General features: G+C 47.6%; 1 protein-coding gene across 3 annotated transcripts in view; it reads left to right on the forward strand.

The window, feature by feature from the left end:
• Positions 1–462: 462 nt before the first annotated feature.
• The window catches only part of Spred (Sprouty-related protein with EVH-1 domain), a 213,667-nt gene continuing 192,250 nt past the window's right edge, over positions 463–21,879 (forward strand). For all 3 annotated transcript variants that reach the window (XM_070522349.1, XM_070522348.1, XM_070522350.1), the window contains exons 1-2: positions 463–565; positions 772–909. The gene's annotated coding sequence lies outside the window, so the exon portion shown is untranslated. The remainder of the gene's footprint in view (positions 566–771; positions 910–21,879) is intronic.

Here is a 21,879-nt window from a genome sequence, read left to right on the forward strand (position 1 = left end):
GCAATATCTTCAGGATCGGTTCACATATTTAGTAACGTAACTAGATAGCCATCGATAGCAAGCTATAGCCTGAAAATAAACTGGTCTGACAGTGGCAAGAGTGCCGTTCGCACTTAAACACAACATGACTTCCCATGAAAGCTCGCAGTACAAGCCCAAGGCCGTCCTCGGCCATTCGTAGCTGAAGGATATCATCGGCCACGTTCGCTCCTCGGTCACGTGATCTCCCCGGGTCTCGAAACGTGAGCCAAATATTCATATACGAGAAATATACCGCGCCACCTGGCAATAGCTCGATGAACGTGTAATTACGGGGGAAGAAAGAAGCGCGAATTATATTTACAGAATATTTACAAAGACTGGAGCTGCTAACAAGAGCGTAGTTAGCCCGTGGAGTCCAAGAGCGTTGTCTTCTTCGGCCTAATCTTCAGTGTCTTCTTCATCAGCCTGTCACATGGCTCCCGGCAGTTGAACCACCGACCCCGTGGCGATTAGGAGGCAGTGCCACAATGGGGTGAAGAGGGGCGAGTTCGTACGTGATGTCAGTTACTTGGCGAAAGATACGGTAAGGGCAACAGTAGCACGTAAGTAAGTTCTCCGAGAGGCCAACGCCCGCCACGGTGGCCAAAGGAGAACCAGAGCGCCCGGTGTGTATAGTGGGCTTCGCGATGGTGGGCGTCAGTTATAGAGGTGCTGCTGATTTTTGTTGATTGTTGACTTTTGTGGTGCTGTTGATTTTATTTTAATATGGCGCTTCTCTTGTACCTTCAGTATGGCTTCACCGGCGTACTCCGACGTGGAACTCAGACTAGCAGGCATATCGGTGTCGAACGGTAGTGTGCGATCGCGGCCAAGCAAGAAGAAAAACGAAGAGAACCCCGCAGTATCGTGACTAGAAGACAGGCAAAGGTATGTAACGAAAGGCAATGCAGCGTCTCAGTCGCGATGGTCGCACGTAAAGCACGTCAGTAAGGATTCGGCCGAGACGCTCGGTCAAGCTGTTCGTTTGCGGATGGTAAGAAACAGCAAGTATGTGTTTGGTCGGGCACGATTGTTGAATGTCATTGACAACTTTAGAAAGAAAATAGCTACTTATGTCGATGGGGAGCTGCCGGGGGACACCATGGTGAGCGATCACGGTCTCTAGAAAGAAGTCGGCGACATTGGTTGCGCAGCTTGTCGGAAGAGCCCACGTGATTGCATATCGGGTGGCGTAATCTGTTGCTACAGCAATCCACATATTTCCTGAAACAGACGTAGGAAGATGGCCGAGAAGATCAACGCCTACATGAAAGAATGGTTCTGGTGGTACGTCAAGCGGTTGAAGGCGGCCAGCAGGTTGCGTGGTCGCTTTTTTTTTTTGTCGTTGACACAGGTCACGGGCAAATATATAACGGCAGACGTCGTGGTTAAAACCAGGCCAAAAGAGGCGCCGACGAACGCGGTCATAAGTCCGTGACACACCAAGGTGACCGGCAGTCGGCACCGCATAAAGCTGCGCGAGAAATGTCTGACACAGATGAGCAGGAACAACGAACAGTCGTTCAGGGCCACCAGGACGCATGTTAGAGCGGTGCAATATGCTGTCTTGAAATTCAAATATGCGAAGGGAAGAGTCGGGCGAGATCGAAGTCGGCCGTTGAATGAGTTCTTGTAAGGAGAAGTCCTTGCGTTGTCCCGCTCCGATGTCACGAAAAGCAGTCAGATAGAACTGTGACAGGCCTGCCTGCCGCATAAACCTCAGGTGGGTCAACAAAATGGCATGACAATCAGTCCGCATCTTGATGTAACAGGCCGGTCTTGTATACAATTTAGTAGTTGTTTTCACGAAGGTGCTGAGCTCAGCGGCCGAGGCGCCCGGAAAGATCTTTGGGGTACGAAAGTTAACACAGAACATGATCAGTGATGTCCCGTGAATGGCCGACCGTACAAATAGCAGCGGAATTTTCCCACCGCCTGAGCGGGAGCCAGACAACTGCGTTCAGTAATCGAATATTTGCTTTCAGCAGGGAAAAGAAAGCGGCCAGCGTAGGTAATAAGATGTTCTTGCCTTTGTTACCTCTGGGCCGGGATAGCGCCAATCCCATGGCCACTGGCATCGGTACGGACTTCTGTTGAAGCGGACGCATCAAAGTGAGCGAGAATAGGAGTGAAGGTAAGCGGTCGGATAAGCTCGAGGAACGCAGCAGCTTGCTCAGGGCCCCAAATGAAGGCAGCGTCTTTCTTGAGGGACTGAGTAAAAGAACGCGCAATGTCCGCAAAATTTAGGACAAACTATTGGAAGTAGGAGCAGAGGCCCAAGAAGCTACGAACATCCTTGGCGCACGTTGGCATGGGAAAGTCAGTCGCCACCATCGTTTTGTCTTGAGCGAGGACGGACGCCAGAAGAATCGACGAGATGTCGGAGCACAGAAATTTAACGACGACAGAAGTGGCATTTGGATTAATGTAGCTGTAGCCCCGCCGGGCGGAGAACAGACGGGGTCGTCGATACACGTTCGAGGTGCGTCGAAAATGTCGGAGAACAGTATACAGGGGCAGATGGCCCGCAAACGCTTAGCTACATTGTCGCCTTTTCTTTTTTGGTATTCGGGTCTCTCTCTCCTTTTTACTTCCGGTCACTATCTCCATCATTTTCTCCCCTCACCCCTTTCCCCGTGCAGTGCTGTTGAGGTGTCCTCCTGTGAGAGACAGTTACGGCACTGCACTTATCTCTTCCATTTCTCTTTAAAAATCACTTCACACACCATTTGCCGCCGTGTGGAAGGGCGTCCATCATTCGTTCAAATGAGGCCGGGGCATTGCACAAACCGAAGGCTATCAACTGATAAAGGCCGTCGAGAATAACAAAAACCGCCTTCTCACTGTCCATGTCATCGATGGCAGTTTGCCGGTACTGGAGTGAAGGTCCATGGACGAGAAATATTGTGCTCGATGGAGGCAATCGAGGGCGTCATCAGGGCGTGGTGGCGGGTAGACGCCCCTCTTTGTTGCCTTGTTGAGGTGGTGATAATCCACGCAGCCTCGCCAACTGTTGTCTTTCTTTTAACGAATACAACAGGGGATGTCCATGGGCTGCATGCACGAAGGTTGAATAATGTTACGAGAAAGCATCTTGTCTACTTCGTGATGTATCACGGGTCGCTCAGTACACTGCAAAATAATTTACACCCTCTAAAGTGAAAGGGGGTGTAAATGTGTCTATAACTCACACCCTTAGGGTGTTATCTATATAACGGACACACTAAGGGTGTGAGTTATAGACGCATTTACACCCTTTTTCACTTTTAAGGGTGTAAATTATTATACAGTGTAGGCGAGATGAGGCAGGGCAGCCAAGCTATCGGGCTCGCGTCGCCAGTGTTAATTAGATGCTTGATAACAGAAGTTTGTCGTTCATGATGGTCTGCAAGGTCGAATATATCCTAGTAGGAGGGAAGGAGGCAATGTACTTCATAAGTATGCTGGAGCGGAAGGTCTAGAGCTATTTTTTGTTAATGTATTCAAGTTTAAAGGGGCAAGAGGCGAAGCATGAGTTGCGCACGAGGAGCTGTTACAAGTTAAACCCGAACTGTGGTGGTGTGGTGGTGAAATGTGATGGTGTGGTAGTCTCGGGCCAGAGTGATTTACGTGAGCGATATGCTGCGAGGGAGAACTTGTGAACAGAGTCCAAAATTCACAAGCTGATGAGTGGACGTGTTGTTCGGAATGGTAAGGATGGTGTGAGGAAACGCAACGTTATGAGAGAGCAGAACATCCGGATTACGGGATGCGGGACAGTCGCCGTCTGGTATAGGTTGAATAGGCTAAACACAGGTAACGGCAAGGTAAAGGAGTTGAATACTCTATGTAGAACATAACCAAGTTACAGTGCTATCGGGAGGGTCAATCGCAACAGGTAGAGCGAGTTGCACAACACCAGCAGAACGGTCTATCAAGACGGAATGTGCTGACATAAAGTCAAGTACCAGGATTAGGTCATGAGGGAAGTGTCCTAGGACTTTGAATAAAACAAAAGTATGATATTCGGTGACCCTCGCACGAGCCGGACGCATGTCAATAACGACCGGTGTTCCACCATCGGCGACTGGGACAACGGGCGATGAGGCAGGAGTGAAGACTTTCTTGAGTCGAGTACACAGCTTAGCATTCATCACAGATACTTGCATGTCGGTGTCAATCAGGGCCGTGTTATGATCGACATGTCAAGTGTGGGAGACATTCAGGCGTACATTCCCATGACAAGATTATTTGCCTCATCCCAGAAAAGGCTGTTACGATAAGCCTGGTCATCGACCTGTCAAGTGTGAGAAGCGTTCAAGCGGGCGTTCCCGTGTCGACATGATTGCGTTCTTCTCCGAAACAGCGTCACCCCTTTTCTTCCCCGAGCTGACACAAAAGGAAGGACGGAGAGAAGAAAGTCCGAAGGGCAGAAGCTCGTGGACGGCAGAACCTGACGGAAGCACTAATTCTTCCACATGTTTCCCAAAGACATCGATGACCACAAGACCGCAAGGGGTAATTAAGGTCGTCTTGGCCCCCGTATGATCGACCTGCCAAGTGTGAGAAATGTTCAAGCGGGCGTCCCTATGTCGACATAACTGCTCTCTTCCCCGAGAAAAAGCGTCACACCTTTATTCCATGAACAGATGCAAAGGGAAGTACGAAGGGAAGAAAATCCGAAGGGCAGGAGCTCGTTGACGGCAGAACCTGACGAAAGCACTAACACTTCCAGAGGCTCCCCAAGAAAACGTCGATGACAACAGACCACAAGGGTTTATTTGAGGCCGTCCTGGCCACCATGTTAATCAGAACCACTCGAGACTCCGATAAGAGTCACAGCCATGTACGAATGAAGTGAATACAATCTTTTCTACTTTGTTTCATCATCACGATGCCCGGCTTTGTTGTCGTTTCCTGATTCTTGAAGTGAAAACCCACCTCACCCGGTCTAGATCGTATCAGCCGTAACAGGTACACCATCCACGTTCACTTTTATGGGGTTCCGATGTGCGGGCCGGGTCAGAAGAGGATTTTTGAGTTGAGTCATTACAGCATCATCACCTCCAGGTGCTGCACCCATTAGTTTTATGGAAGTGTAAGCCATAAGGAGCAAGGGGACTGTGATGGACAAGATGGACGCGAGCGGGAGAATCGGCGATATGGCCAAGGAGAGCGGCAGCAGGATCCGTTTGGCAAAGGAATGTCGCCAGGGATTACAGGTTGCGTTTGCGGTGGGGAGCGAGAAGTACCGTGGGGCGAACGGTGGGATCGAAGATCAGGCGAAGTGGCCGAACACTACGTATAGCGGCAGAGGCACGAAATATGGCCAATAAGGCCACAAGTTAAGCATATAGACACGTCATCTGGAGGGCACCATTCGACCGGGTTGCGATACCGCGTATAGGAGCATACAGGCTTCGGTTGCGTGTTACAGTGGAAAGTGGAGTGTATAGTTGGGCCGATTGACCGAACAGAAGTTAGTCAAGCCAATGTTTGACAGTTCCTGGCACACGATGGTCTGGACCAGTGAGATGGTCACGTGGCTATCGTCGGGGCCAAGGATTGAGGTTCTGATTGGAGACGCGGCTCCTATTTCGTGGCGTATGATGTGTGCGAGTTGGTCAGAACGGCTGGGCGAGGCGGACTGCTGAGGTCTTTGCAAGGGAACGTAGCAGCCCTGTTGTGAAGTCGGGGAAATGGGTATGCAATGCGTCGGCTTTTAGCTTTCTCAAAGCGCAGACATTCGGTAGTTATGGCTTGCGCGGTGGACAAACTCTTAAAACCAAAGAAATCAAAGGCATCATCTGCGATGCCCTTACTCATATGTGCGACCTTATCAGCTGCAGGCATCGTCGAATCCACCTTGCGTCACAAAGCTAGCACGTCGTGGACACATAAGGTAGGAATCAGTACACGTCATAGACAAGTAAAGCGAGCTTGTTTTGGGCAGCACGCTAACATCCAACAGCCTTGCTAAACAAATAATTGAGCTTTTGTTTACACATGTGCACGTTCCAGCTGGTTATCAACTGGTTACCAGCTGGTTACCTCCTCATGGATATCAAACCAGACGCATGTTGTTACCGCGAGGTAAAATTTCACGTTAGCTGGTCTGGAACCAGTGGTTGCTTGCGCTCACCCATTCATACAGATGAAGCTAACCTTCAACATCGGGGTTTTCGGTGGCGGAAAAGGCTCCTGGTAGCGTGGTTGTGCCAGGATGACGGTGGCCGCGGGTGTCAACGTTCCTGAAGTATTCTCGCCTTGAGCTAACATTGCAGATGCAACTAAGGAGCACCTGTTGCATAAATTCGTCTTGGTCTTGAGCCCCCAAGCTCAATCAAAATGTTAGGAAGAAAAGAGAAGCCCGAAATGTGTGTGTGAATAAACTTTATTACGGAGACCAAACTGCTAATGTCCGAAGGTGGGCGGCCACCCTATTCCACGTAGCCGTGCGTGGCCCTGTGCCGATAGCCTAGACTTATTCACTGGCCGTAGCTGGTCCTCAGGTCTTGTGCTTGTCAGCTGGGCCTGCCACTGGTGTTTTGTTCGTGCTTGGGTGGGCGTTGTCCGCGGGTTATTTTCGCATTCCTAGACCATGTGGTAAAGGGTATTTGGCGTATTGCAGAACTGGTGGTCTCTTCTATGTGTTCAGGAGTACTTCGCATGCAGTAGAGTGCCGTGGACTTAACTGCCCATCTGAAGTCGGCGTAGTACGACGGCTTCTTCTCTGTTAAGCTTGCAGTGTGCTGGCGGACATTCCCGCCTGTTCTTGTAATGTTCTAGAATGTTGTAGTATTTGCTTTGCATATAAATATATTTACAGAATATTTACAGACTGTAGCAGCTGACAAGATGGCAGTTAGCTCGCGATTTGTTTGTTTGCCCTGTCACTGACTCATACCCACTAAGGGGGATTGGTCAAGATGGGGACGAAGTTTGAAGGCGATTAGTAATTGTGAGAAAACAAGCAAAATGTAGATGTAGAGCCTATACGGTAGTGGGGCCTACCCACTATGCGGGATTACTGGGATCCAAAGTATCGTCTTCTTAAGACTAATCTTCAATTTCTTCTTCAGCAGCCTGTCATAATATGTACAGCCGCGGAATGGCCGTAAAACTGACTGTGGAAATGGCCCTGGATGGGCACCCAGCAGTGCTCTGAGAATCGTAAAATCTTCTCGCTCTATGAAACCTGCTGTTAAAACTTGAACATTACTTGTACATTAGCCTTTTGTCCGCGACCACTCTTCAAATTATGAAACCTTCGTATCGCAGAAGCAATAGCCACAACGCATCTTGCTTCTGCAAACCTCCAACAGATGTGTCCACTTTGTTGTACTATACGCAAGGCTTCAAGGTCATGCCTTTCAGCTGAAGAGACGCAGGGACGTGCACTTCTATTACTGCAGTGCTTTTGCCGTGACATTTTGTTTATACCCGATGTCAATTACAATGCTGTTTCAGTTGTCTGGTGGACTCAGCTATATGCAGTGCGTAGTCACAGAAGTGTTTAGCGCTGTTACATCCCTTATGTAGTTCATTGCTTAACAAGGCAATAACATTTAACGAATGCCTCACGCTGCACAATGCTCAACTTACCCCTTACCACTTCGACAGAAGAACAGAAAATGCAGGGGCACGATGCACCATTAACGTATACATGCGTGTACACATAATGCACATTAGTGCGGGAATTCTAGTCTGGAATCCTCAGAATGCCTCAGAACGAACAATAGATCACCTTAGAGCAGGCCTAACAAGCACAGGTGGGAAGGTTTCTGGAGACAGAAAACTGACGATTTCTGGAGGCAGCAGGCTTCCCTATCAAGCCTGGTGGGAAATAAGGAATTGGCGGACGGTGTAATACGAAATCTGTTATCGAATCTGTTGCCTGACGAGTCTAGTACTTTACTTGCCTTTGTATGTTTTGTATTATTGCTTATCTTTATTTTTGTTCAATTTCTACATGTTTTGGCCTTTAAGTGGGATGTCTTTTCTTCATTTTTGCGCGGATAGGCTGCTGTTTAAAGAGGTCACAGTCATCGTATACCCGTATCTTGCGCTTACTTTTGTACTATTTTGTATTATTTTGTACGTAACGAGCACGAGGCAAGTTGGTGCTGCATAGAATTGCGCGGCCCAGCTGCCTCAAGTGTCTTCACAGCATCGATGACATTATAACACTACATGAACTTTTTTATTTTATGTTCTTATTCTCTGCTTACTCTTTACCTTGATCTTTAGTGCTGTTTCGCCGTTATCTTCCTGTTAGTCGTGATTCCACATTACGTTTTTCACAGCGCATGTACTAAATGAAAGGCAGCGAATCCTCGTTTGTGCCTGCGCGGCATTTAGTAGTGCTCACGTTTACTTCCTGCAATTATGTGACAGCACAGTTGCCTACGGATCTTTAGCCATCTACATGAAACACACACAAACGTGCGCAAGCACCCCCCCCCCACACACACACAAACAAAAAAACACAGACGCACACACACTGTTTCACTTGAAATCAAACATTCTCAAATTGTACATTCATTGTTTATATGAATAAACGCAGCGTATAGCCACTACTGTTAAGTCATCCTGTTACGGTAAATCGTGTATGTTACAACTGAAATACTGCTAGTCTAACTTTCATTGTTTATATGTTGTTTTTTATATCTTATTGTTTATCTATTATTCTCTTTCTGTCAGTGTGTATACGGGCTCAACGATCTTGACCTATATACGTGATGGTTAATTTTTTAATTTTCTTTTACTTGCCATTCGGTAAATCTTGATAAATTTGTTGGCTTCATTCACCGTAATCCACACACTTCTGGTCACTTATACAGTGGAGTGCCTTTACAACGAAACGACTTAAATAACGAAGCAATACTTATGTCCCTGTTCTATTGTTAGCGGTGCGATGCTAGACCTGTACAAGAAAGTGACCTGTATAACGAATTATTTCAAAGGCGCCAATCAATTCGTTATAAAGGCAACTGCACTGATAAATCGTGTTGGTTTAAAATTATTACGGCTGCTTGGAATAAATTGTTCAAAAGTTACTGTTCGGTTGCTATGTGTGTGAATTTTCAGCGCTGTTATTAATTAGGCCGACTTCATAGTGGCACAGTTAATGCTTTCAGACCGTCATAACAAAAAGTGCAGTCGTGCTTTCCACCAAGTGTATTTGGCGATGCTGCATATGCATCATAATAAAACATCATAGTACTTACAACAATTATAAATCTATAATGTTTTGCCGAATGGCAACTGATGACCGATTATACGATCCCCGTCAAACTTCATGTCTTCTCATTCACGTTACCTTCATGTCAGTGCGAAAGTCTTTACGCAAGTTATGTTTCGTGGTTTAGTGAGTTTGCACTTGACGTCGGTCCTATAGCACAGATACGCCATGCATACGCACGTTCTTGTTTCCCTTGAAATCAGACATTCTGAAGTTCCACATAAACTGTCGACATGATTTACTGCAACGCAGAGGTACTCCTCACAATCACCGTTATTATTATCGTCATCGTTGTATCACAGATAAACGAACTGAAAGACGGACTCGTTTGCATATTGTCGTGCGTGTCGTGTATTGAGCTGAAAGAGCTGTTTGAAGATGAATCGTTATTATCAGCCTATTTAGTATATATCCAGTGCAGGACGAAGGCCTCCCCTATGCAATATCCATGTGCCCCGTCTTGCGGCAACTGACCCCCATTTTATGCCTGCAAACTTCCTAATAATACGTCACACCAACTCGTTTGCTGCAGTCCTCGGCTATGCACTTCCCTTCCCTTAGCACTCACTCTGTAAATTGATTAGACCATCAGTTATCTTCTCCTGCCCCCTTTCTCTTGAATATATCTCGAAAAGTTATTCTAACCACACTCCTAGTTACACATGAAACTTCTGTATCCTGTTCGTCCCAATGTCCAATCGTGGTTATGGTGCTGCCCTTGGTATTGTACAGTTCAGTATAAAATTCCTCTGCAGCCTTTACTACAATCTAAATGGCTGATCGCATAGCCCTGCTTATCTTTCACTGCATATATCTCGTGTCTTCCAATGCCAAGTTTTCTTCTTACAGAAATCATGCTGTCACCATTCTTCACTGGTTCCTCAATCTTTCCGGTGTTGTAATTTCGAATATTCCTTACGTTCTTCTTGTTTGTGAGCTTTGAAAACTCGGCGGATTCGACCTTATATCTGGGCTTAGACACTTTCATGCTCTGCCCTTTCTTTATTAGTTCGCTTGTTACCTGGGAGAACTTGCCTGTTTATTGTCTTGTTGCTATACCTCCCACTTCACTTGCGGCCTCTTAAATTGTTTTAGTTAGGGTTTCATTCATTACTTCTATAATAATTTAATCTTTCTGTTTCAAAGCCTTGCATTTGTTCGCGAGCACTAGCCTGAATTTACCCACTTTTGCTCTGACTGCTTCTTTGTTGGTCTGGTTCTTCATGACTAATATTACCATTTCGCTGTTGAAATTCTGAGAAATCTTTTGACCTAATTAAGTTTCGATCACTGTCCTTTGCCCTACTCAACGCCTATTAATCCTGCGCAATGCTGGGGTCGGCACAGAGCATGAAGTCTATGTCATGTCTTGTTTCCCTATTTGTGCTTTTCAGGGTTCACTTCCTGTTATTGCGCTTTCGGAAGAAAGTATTCGTAATCGCAATCGATTTCTTTGTACGAACTCTACCAGCATATCTCCTCTTCGATTTTTAGACTCGATGACATTGTCGCCAATAGCCCGTTCCTCGGCTGGCTTTTTCTCCACTTCCGCATTGAATTCACTCATGACCACAGTATGCCGAGTTTTCGTCTTTCTATGGTTTATTCAACGCGCTTAATACCTTTTCTACTTAATCATCATCATCATCATCATCATCATCATCATCATCATCATAATCTCTAGATGTTGGAGCGTAGACTTGAACTATCTTGAATCTATATCTCCGATTAACACTAAAACGCTCAGCGCTACCCTCCCGTTAATGCTGTAGAATGCATCAATTGCCTTCAGTCACCTCAAGTCATCAATATTGCCTGCTAGGCCCTTTCGAATTAGAAATCCTACCCCGTACTCCCTTTTATCTAGAAAGTTCTTGTAGCAGCAGACGTGGCCATTTGTAATACAGTATGCGTGCCTCACTGAGTTTTCCTACCCTGAGCCCGATGATATCCCGGGCAATGCCTGATAATTCCCCAGTGCGTTGTGCGAAGTTGGCTTCTCACGAGAGGGTTTAGGTGTTGAAATTTACTAGGCTCAGCTTGCAGATCCAAAGATCCCTAGCACCATCGGCTACGTCGAAATACTGACTGCCGCCTCGGTCAGATGCTCACTACGCGAGTACTGACCAAATAGTGCATCAGAGGGACCAATTCCTGTTCTGGTGAGAAAGTGTCTTCGAAGCTCAGTGGGCCTTCCTAATGTAGTTGCCCCTAGATGGTATAGACCCACGGTATAGGCGGTATAGACGGTATAGCCTCACTGTTCCTAGGCGGTTTCTCATTTCCTTCTTCCCGGCCAGTTTGAGGTGCCACGCAGGCACTCCTAACAACCTAACTTGTTACGGTAATCGTGCTTGTTGCAATTGACCCAGCGTTTCTCGGACGTATACGTTGTTTAAATGTAATTGTTTTTTCTGTCTTTGTGTGCGGGTTCAACGATCTCGACCATGTACAAGATGTTTTTTTCCTTGAAACCAGCCATTGCGAAAGTCCTGATAAATTTGGTGACTTCATTCACCGCAATCAACATATGTCTGATAAGTTATATTGATAAATCCAGTTGATTAGAAATTATTACTAGGACTTACGACTTACATTGCTTAAGTCTTCCCTTTCCGTGGCTGTGCGTGTGCGTGTTGAGCGCTGTTATTCACCACGGTGACTTCATTGTTACACATTTATTACCTTTAGGACATACGATCTGGTTTGCTACATTATGTTACTGTACAACATGCATATATTTTACACCATACTAGGCTATAGCGTTACTATAACGCCAGGTTGCGCTTTCTGCCAGTGTATCTGGCGACCTTGCACATGTAGCGTAATGAAACATCATATTACTTACAACTATCCCAAATCTGTAATCGTTTGCCCACCGGCCACCGAATACAGATTGTAGAATGACTTAGAGCCGTTGTGTTTTCTCATTCACGTTATCTTCAGATCAGTTCAAATGTCTTAGCCCAAGTTAGGTTCTGTCGCTTAACGATGAAATTGATGCCCTATAGGCACACACACACACACACACACACACACACACACACACACACACACACACACACACACACACACACACACACACACACACACGCACGCACGCACGCACGCACGCACGCACGCACACACACACACGCAGGCACGCACGCACGCACACACACACGCACGCACGCACACACACACAAACACACACACACACACACGCAAGCGCACACACACACACACACTCGCACACACACACTCACACACACGCGCGCACACACATCTGGAACACGCAAAACGTAAGTGTCAAATGCGCATACAAAAGTGAGCACCACTACCATACAAGCGCATTCAAGTGCACGCAAATAATACTGAGAATACGATTCACTTAAGATAACCTCGCTCTAGGTCATTCGAACATACTTTTTCACGGGCTCTACGCATGTTCTGTACTTCAACCTCTGGCATTTTTCCACCGTTACCGTGGCACTTGGTACAAAGCGTCAAGCTGCAATTATTTGTCTTTACAGTGTATCTTTTTCTCGGTCATAGTATAATGAACCTTCGTTGCTTACCCCCATTCGACCCTGCGCTGAACGCTTAATTTCAAACTCATTTCATTTACTTATGAAATGAAATGTTCGTTCTACCACTGCCTTCACTAGCCAGATGCGAATGCTGCATACATCATTGAAATAGATACAAGCGCGCACAGAGCAGAAGCCTATCACTTTTGCACTTCCATGCTGCACATTAATACAAGAAAAAGAAAGCAAAAGGTACCAAGCTAAACAAGAATAACCTTTAAAAACTGGTGCACGTTGGCCATCAGATTTCTTTCCGATTTTGTGTGATTCAATCTGCACTGTCATCCCACTTTAATCTTTTTTGTGGCTACGAAATGGGTAAAATGTTCCGACAGAGCAAACGACCAGCTCACAACGCATTTCATTTTATGAACCCTGTTGGCAACAGCGACTCGACTATGGCTGCTGCCCGGACGACTATTCACGCTAGCAGCGGTTATTTACGTCCCCCTCAGTTGAGCGCACAAGCGGCCGAGACCCACCATAGGCCCAAAGCACGTGCCAACGTCGCGCGTGTATTAGCTAGTCCTAATATTATACCCAGGGACGCCTTAAGATGGCTCTGTCTCTCACCATGCGGTCGCCCTCTGGCGGAGCCTTTCTTGCCTTCTCGTTCCTTCCGTGTTTAGAGCGGCTCCCTCGACAACACGAACGTAACGCGGCGAAGCCCCCTTTCTGTCTCGCTCGCTTTCGTCATCGCTATTTTGACGCCCACCGCCAAAACATGGGCATGGAGAGCGATACGTCTCCCCTCCTACCTGCATCCAGCTTTCCCTTTCACATCGCCAGGGGGCGGCAGTGTCGCTTCCCGCGCGGAAGTACACTGTATTCCGTACAAGCACGTTCTGTACGGCTCGATGTCAGTTCTAGGGCTTTCCGTTTTCTTACGTGCTTCCTTTTGTTTTTCCTTTAGCGCCCCTTCCCCTAATAGTTAACAGTGGAATTATTTCCAAAGTACTGGAGCGTGTGATGTGAGGGAACATCCCTCCTTTTTCCCTCTCCAATTCGCCGCATTGGATTTGTCCCTAAATCGCGCCCTGAGTTCAGCCGGTGCCGGAATTCCTACCGCCGCCCTCCCCTCCACTTTTTTTCAATGCAGTTGAGCCCAGCGGCCCTTCCTCTCTTACGCAATGAACTTCTTGTTTCGTTCCTTTTGCCGCATCGAGACGGGAACACCCAGCGCCCCCCGTGGTTCAGCGGGTGGGCGTGGCTTCGAGCACATAAGGATTCCACGGCGAGCCGGAGGAATGCCCCCCGGCCGAAAGAGGGCGGGGCCTGGGAAATCCCCGGCGCGTGGGCGCGGCTCCGCCCACCAGAGAGCAAGCTCAACACTCACAGACAACACACGCGCACACACACACAGGCGCGCACTTCGCCCAACAGTAAAGCCCACGTGAGTTACCGGGGAGGCTGCCAGTCCCAAATAAATGCGGCGGCACCCGGGACGTCCCTTCGTTCGACGCGCCCCCGCCAACGTTGCGCACGGACGCACACACACAGAGCACATCGACGGCGATCGATAGAAAGCATGGTCCGGCGTCGCTTGCTGCGGGATGACTGTGTGACGTCACACGCGAGGTATTCCTCCGCCGAAGCGCCTGGCCGTTGATACCACTCCGTGCCCACTTCCATATCTCACCGCTACCCTCCGTCCCTTCTTCCCCTCACATCCGAGACGCAGCACAGCTCCCTAAACACCCATGGCGGCGGCAGCCGCCGACGCCAACGCCTCCGTGCGGGCCTCCTCTCAAAAAGTTGGTGGTGGGTGAACCATAATTTCTTTTTTTTTTATAGTTCTCTCTCTCGCTCACTCTTGCTCGCACTTTTTTTGCTTCTTTGCTCCGTTTGTTTCCACGTCTTCTTCCTTGTTTACTCCGCCGTGTTGTAGTATGCAGCCTCTCGACCGTTGCGGTGGCGGAGGCGCCGGCTCTCCCCGTCCGGCTCCACTCTCCGCGACGTTTTGTCGTCGTCGTCAGCCTCTTCTTTCTCGGCATCGGCGCAGCGTATGTGCACGCGAAGGTCCTTTCGGTTCCATCAGGGTCTGGCCCCGCCGTCCCCTCTTTCTCCTACGGCTCCTTCCGTCGTTCGGGAGCGCTGAACGAGCCAGCCACAATGCAGAAAGACGCGAGAGGGAGCTGTGAAGAGGCGAACGAGCATATAACGAAAGGCGCGGCGCAAGCCTCGGTTTCACCCGGCGCGCGTTTTTTCGAATGCGACCGCATTTCTCGAAGGCAATGGTGGTGACCCTTCAACCAGGCGAAGGTATTCTCTTGAATGAACAAACGATGTAAGAAAAGAGATAGGGAAGGGTAAACCTTTAACGAAAGACAGGAAGCGTAACAGAAAGAGGGGAATCTGTTTTTGCTTAAACAGGTGGGAAGGGCAAGGGAACAAATGAATACGCAAAGAATTTGGCATCGAAAAGCAGAAGAATAAAGCATAGGCTTAGTAAATGTGCATTTAGCTTTTAGAATCGGGGAAGTGGGGAACCTAAAAGGTCGACGGAAAACCATGACCAGCGTGGAAAAATTGAGACAGCGCGAATAGAAAGTATGGCATGTCATGGTTGAAAGCGCACTCAAACAATACACTTGCAAGGGCCCGCAGCTCCCTTTGAAAAGAGAGAGAAAAATGTAAAATCATGGGAATAAAAGGGGGGGAGCTGTTATAAATGACTACACACTGAACCAAGAATAGTCTCAACGCCTGAACCATTCTCATAAAAGAAGAGTCGTAAAAGCGGAGCACCTACGCCTGCAGTGGGATGCTCCTTTTGTGTGTCGTGACCAGGACTAAGTCAGCGGTGCTCATGCAAGTTTTTGGTAAATGTATACGCGCGTGTGAAGTGTTCTCGACCAGTTAGAAGGTTCTTGCAATGCTTGCTTGAGAACTAAAGCTTTGTAATCGCTTCGTCACTCGTGCAGCTCTACAATTTCCCGGCGCTCTCGGAAGCTGGACAGATTTACCAACGTGAAAGAAACAGAAACGAAGGACGACAACCAACAATGATGTATCTTACTTTAGGGAACTCGGAAAGAGAGACTTATTCACTTGTCACAAACAAATGAAACGCACCTTGGAGCATCTCGTCAAAAGCTTACTTCTCGTGAAGAATGTGCAGGTAGGTCTCGAGACCTTAAAGCTGCATGTAAAAAAAAAATCAGAATCTGCATCTCCTGAGCAAAAGTGCCATCGCTGAGAACGACGCAGAAAGGGACCACTATGGTTAGGACAGTTCTTCGATTGAATAAAATGACAGCAAGAGCGATACGAATACGTATGTATGCGCGCCTTGTGCGCTGAACACCTAAAAGTCAGCTGAATTCAAGCTCGTCTACGAATGCAAGAACTTCTTTTATAGGACGACCGCCGTCGCTAATATTCTTAGCCAGCTTGACTAACCATGTATGCTTAACTTTTACGTGCAAATAATGTAGAGTACGAGCTGATTTGTGAAGCCACAACCCAGTTTTCTTACACCGGGTTGCTTCTGGTAGAATTTATTCCCGCCTGGCTCGAGTCACGCCTGCCGTATCGATGCCATCTCCATTATTACGTTGTTTTAGGCTATAGAACCGACTTGAAATAAACAGCGGACAGGGGCGGGTATCACTTGATGATCACGCGAAGTGTGTTCCACATCGCGGCCTAGTCAGGCATTGTGCATGCTGTTGATGGTGAAAATTAAACGCGGTTTGCAGATGAAGATTACCAACTCACAGGTTACTCGTGAAATCTGTTCACAAACTTAGGATATCAAAGATGGTGCGCGTGAGCCTGACCGAAAAATCTGCGCTAAAAATGAAAAAAAAATTCAGAATCGCACGCACACACACAGAAGAAAACGCCCATCCATAGAATCAATATATACGTAAATACCCCACTTCACCATATAACCATTACTATGCAGGCCTTGTCGTATTCACTGACAGCCGCCAGCTCCAATGTCCATGTTGCCCATGTTGCATTTGTGTTACTCCGTCCGAAAGTAGAAAAGAGGTATTCTTGCATGCCAAGTCGGGCCGCATTGCTTGACACAATGGACTGAAAGCCGTGAAAATACAGAGGACGGGCCGGCTATAGCGTTATGCCTGTCTAGCCTCCTTGAGCGGTTCAAAAGAGGTTGCAACACCGTTCGGTAAGTCCACTGAATACCTTCCGCGTGGTAAACGGGTAAGAAAGACCAGCGCCTATTCCTTTCTCGACACCAATTAAACAACGATACAGGCGCTCTTCTTTTCACGTCGAGTTCAGTGGCACAAAGGAGACGTGCATATGCAAAGCGCGGGAAGCCTTCTCGTTCCCACCGCACGTCCAGGCGGAGCACTCAGCAGGAAGCGCGACAAAGTGTTCCACGCCGCTTTCTGCCTGTGCTACACATGCGAGAGCACGCGCTGCTACACACACTATAACTATACGCCGTTTGACTCGTTTCTCCTATAGACGAACAAATAACAAAATACACTGCCACGTGGGAAGATGTTCCGCAGAGACAACGGATCTACTTTTGAGGGAGCGTTCGCGCGTCCCATACTTCGAACGTGGAGTGTCTTGTAATTTTGGCCCGTGAAGAATATAGGCGACCGTTGACTTTGTCGTCGGTGTTTCGTAACTCGCAGAAGCGCTTGACGCTGCAAACGACTTGACGCTATTACCGCACGTTGCATCCTGAGCGACAGCTCCTCGAGTCAATCGCATTTTTTCTTTTTTTTTTTCTGCGTGGAGTATGTGCCACCGCAAATGCTCAAGAATGAGCGTTATACGGCTGTGGATCTGTCTGCTGGAACATCTGTTTGCACCGCCTTGAAACGCTAGAGCTTTTGAATCATATATGTATAGTTTCGTACACGCACGGCCGCGTCCGAGCGCAGGGCCATCCGTGCTACTGCGTTAGAGCACCTGGCCCGTGCGTGCTATAGGCTGGTGCCGTTGTCAGATAGGAAGAGTACACCCGTAGGCGCTGCCTTCCAGAGCTTACAGGTATACTCGTGAACCCAATATAATGAGGTACATTGGCCCTGGCACTCCTCACTATTCTGGACAGACTGGTGTTGTCGACGGAAGGCCTTGACTGAACAAGATAAGACGTCTGGCTAAAGACAGACGATTCTTGTGGACGAGAACTTTTGTGAAATTGGCCCGTACTCACAAACCGGTTTTTACGCTAGCGCGCCGCCCCGACGGAACGAACATATCACGGGTCTTGCAAACTTGGTCACCTGCTGGTTCTGATATTTCCAGCGCTTGGCCGTACGCGTTTTGCTGCAATACACTCTTCTTCTCAGTCTTCTTTTCGCCCTTAAAAGAAATAAATTATGGTGTTTTACGTGCCGTAACCACGATCTGATTATTAGGCACGCCGTAGTGGGAGACTCCGGAAATTTCGACCACCTGGGGTTCTTTAACGTGCACCTAAATCTAAGTACACGGGTGTTTTCGCACGTCAGGCGGCACGTGACATTTCAAGCTAATGGCACGAAGGTCTATATGCGCTCGAAACTACACGAACACTGGCCAACCATGCTCTTTATGTGTTTGTATTTCAGGTGACTAAACTTAAGAATAGTCATAGCGATACGACGAAGATTATATACACCTGCAAAACGACGTCAAGCAACTACAAGTTACAAAAAATACACTCGCGTACGCTCGAACATATGCACGCACACACAAGCAGGTATAGGTGTTCGTACGCGCATGTACATGCACATAGTTACGCACATGCGCACACAAATTCAAACACATGCGCGCATGCACTCGAACACATGCATGAAGCCTTGCAATTAGCTGTATATATATATATATATATATACGCAAACGAATTTACAAACATACAAGACCTCCAATTGCATAAGCGCATGAGCCCCTTCCTTGCCAACAAAGGCCTGCAAGTGTCCCACGGTGGATGAAAGACAATAGAGCCGGGGTCCACTGCCAAAAGGTGGCCCACTTCGCGCCGAAAAGGCACCGAGTCCCAATGAGGGGCCAGTGAGCGGCCAGCGGCGTTTTCCGCGTACGCAGCAAACCCCCGAGACGGGAGAAGCTCCGTGGCAGCTGCTTCTCACGGCGTCTTCTTCGTCGGCCGTCTTCCCGGCGTCGCATTATACACCTTCGCGCGCGCGGGCCTACAAAGTAACGACCCCGTCAAAGGCACGGGTCAAGTGAGATAACGGCCAGGACAACGAGGAAGCTGGCAAAAGAATTAAAGAAAAAAGAGTGCATGAGAAACACCGCCGGAATACGCGACTCCATGACACGTGAGACGGAAGAGACACGCAAACAAAGAGCTAAGGACTGGGGCCGAAGAGGTTTTCTGAATGCTATTCGAAACAACGAACGCATGCTGCAGAGCCGGAACGAAGTAACTAAACCACTTCTTTTTACGCGTAAAGTGCTTCAAAGGCAAGGATGACAAAGCTGGGCTGCACTGTCATGAGAACTAGTGCGGGCTTTAACTCTTTTTTTTTTTTCGTATTCTCTGCACGATTCGCCGGAGCTCGACATTCGTGAGGTGGTGTTGGTCACGCTCTTCACTGGCGTAACGTCGTGTCCTCTCTGGAGTCGACGTTTTCCTCTGCGTCGTTTTGCTTTTAACATCAGTTCTTTCTATCTCCCCACCCCCCAGCCCTCTCAAGAGATGGAAGCGTAAACAAGCCCCCCATTTGAGACCGGCGCTGTGATGAGAGGTTGTCATGCGCGCGTACGACGGCCTGAAAGCGAGGCGACTCTGCTTGCTCTGCGGGCGCGCACGCCAATTGCCTCGGCTCTGTGACGACTTGCACGTCCGCCAGCGGCCCTCGCTGTCTTCAAGGACCCCGCTCGGCAATGGTTTGCGGTGTTCTCCGAGGAGCGCATCGTACAGAGTTTGCGTTGTCAGTTTATCATTGGAATGATTCTCCCTAATGTATTGAAAGAATTCCGCTCGGCGATTGTCTTTGCACTGCATGCTCTGTGAGAATCTTTAAAGTACGCAGTTAGTTGTGTTCGTTTGTTGGCAACTCCATCTTGAAGCGCTCCACTCAGCGATTGTCTTGAACTTGTTCGTAAGGATCTTAACATACAGAGTTATGTTGCTTTATTACTAACTCCTTGTTAAGGTACTCAGCTCAGTGACTTTCTTGCAGTGGTCTGTGAGCATCTCAATACACAGAGTTAGTTGTGTTGGTTAATTAGTAATTTCATCTTGAGCGGCTGCACTCTGCAATGGTCTTATGGTGGTCTGAAAAGATCTGGCCGTAGATTTAGTGGTGTTAGTTTAACGACTGTCTCTGCAATCTGCCAGGAATTCACTAAACAATCTTGTTACAGTGGTCTGTAAGGAACTAGTCCTACAGAGCTGGCGATGTTGGTTTATTGGTGGAATGTTCTTCCATATATCTTCAAGGGCTCCACTCAGTGATTGTCTTACGGTGGTCTGCAAAGATGTCAGCATACTGAGTCAATGGGTTTGGTTTATTAGTGATTCCACCATGAAAAGGATGTGCTCAGCAACGGTATGGTTCTGGTCTGTAAATATCTGGTCATACAGAATTAGCGGTGTTGGTTTGTCGATGATCATTATTATCTGCAAGGATCTGGCCTGTAAGAAGCAGGCCAAGTAACGTTGAGGCGGTTGCTTTATCGATTGCCCCTGCTACTTTTAGGGACTCCGCTGAGCAGGGATCACACAGATGAGTTTTCATGGCATTTGTAAATTAAATGATATTGATTCGACTTGAAACGCCAACAATGGAGACGTTAGTAGCCCTTGCTTCGACGTTGTGCCAATGCTTGTTTCTCTTAGAACATTAAAACAAAAAACCCGAAAGCCAGAGAATCTGAACGCAAGATTACTATCAGAAACAGCAGTTATCGCAAAGGAAACATGATGTTGGCTGTGGGGTCCGCAGTATTGGTGCCATTGTGTACAATATCAAGTGGGCCTTATGTGCCGGGAGACATATTGCTTCCTTGGCCATTCATACCAACCTGTCGTTGAGCGAGAACGTAATTTTGGCGGGAAACTACAGTGCAATTGATTTTAGTGAGCTCCATGGTTATTATGTGACCCCTCTTTCCCGTCCCCCAAAGTAGGGTAGCCAACCAGACGCATTTCTGTTTAACATCCCTGACTTCTCTCTTTATTTCATCCTCTTCTTCTTCCTCCTATGAAGCACGCATCTATGCACGCTGTTCCACTTTCATTAGTCGTACTAATAAGTTGCATTCTGTCCTTGGAGTCACGCATCATAAAAATCTGCCACCGTGTCTTTTGTTTTTCTATAAAGTTCAATGAACGTAGACTAGCTCACTAATGTAATGGACGTCAAGGAGCTCTGTCGTCCTCACTGCGCATACGTTACGAGCTTCTTACTCATAGATAGCATATTTTCTTTAGCTTTCTGGTTTCGGGCCCTACCTAAAAACAGGACTGAAATGCAAGAGTTAGACAAAGTAGTATGCATTTTACATGAATCTTCCTTGCTTTCTAATATTTTGGCATATAGCCTTTCTTTAGTCCTGACCATTTTGTCCGAACGTAATTGGATGGGTGAAAATCGGTAATGACATCATGCAGAAAGCCACACGTTTAGATCTACCATAAAATCCCGAGAGATATCCCACCCAAGAAAGGTATTTTTTGGGCGAGATTGTGTAATCCTATAATACAACATGTGCTAGTTCGTACAGGTACACTGAATGATAGCTCACCTCATATATTCACTCGATTTTCTCTCGATTTCAGGTAGGCTATGTCTCAGGATTTTATATGGGATAATGTTTCAATAATCTAACGAGGATAAGCCATTGCGTTAGCGCTCGACAGTGAACGAAGAATATTCGCGTACGGTTTTAATTGATGCTGACCACAAATGGCCAAAGGAAATGAAAATATAGGGACAACGGCAACACGATGTGAATAAGAACTTATAGTCGGATACAACTTTAGAAAAAAGGGGAGGCCCCGCCCAGATGACCGAAGCGGCGAAGTCACCGGCCGTCCGGCGCATGACGTCGGTCCAGAGTGCGCGCCCATTGGTGGATGCTCGTGTGCATCCGCCTCGGAGGAGTAAACGCCCCTTTTTT

Source organism: Dermacentor albipictus, chromosome 7 (genome assembly GCF_038994185.2).
Source record: "Dermacentor albipictus isolate Rhodes 1998 colony chromosome 7, USDA_Dalb.pri_finalv2, whole genome shotgun sequence".
Taxonomy (NCBI): Eukaryota; Metazoa; Arthropoda; class Arachnida; order Ixodida; family Ixodidae; genus Dermacentor; species Dermacentor albipictus.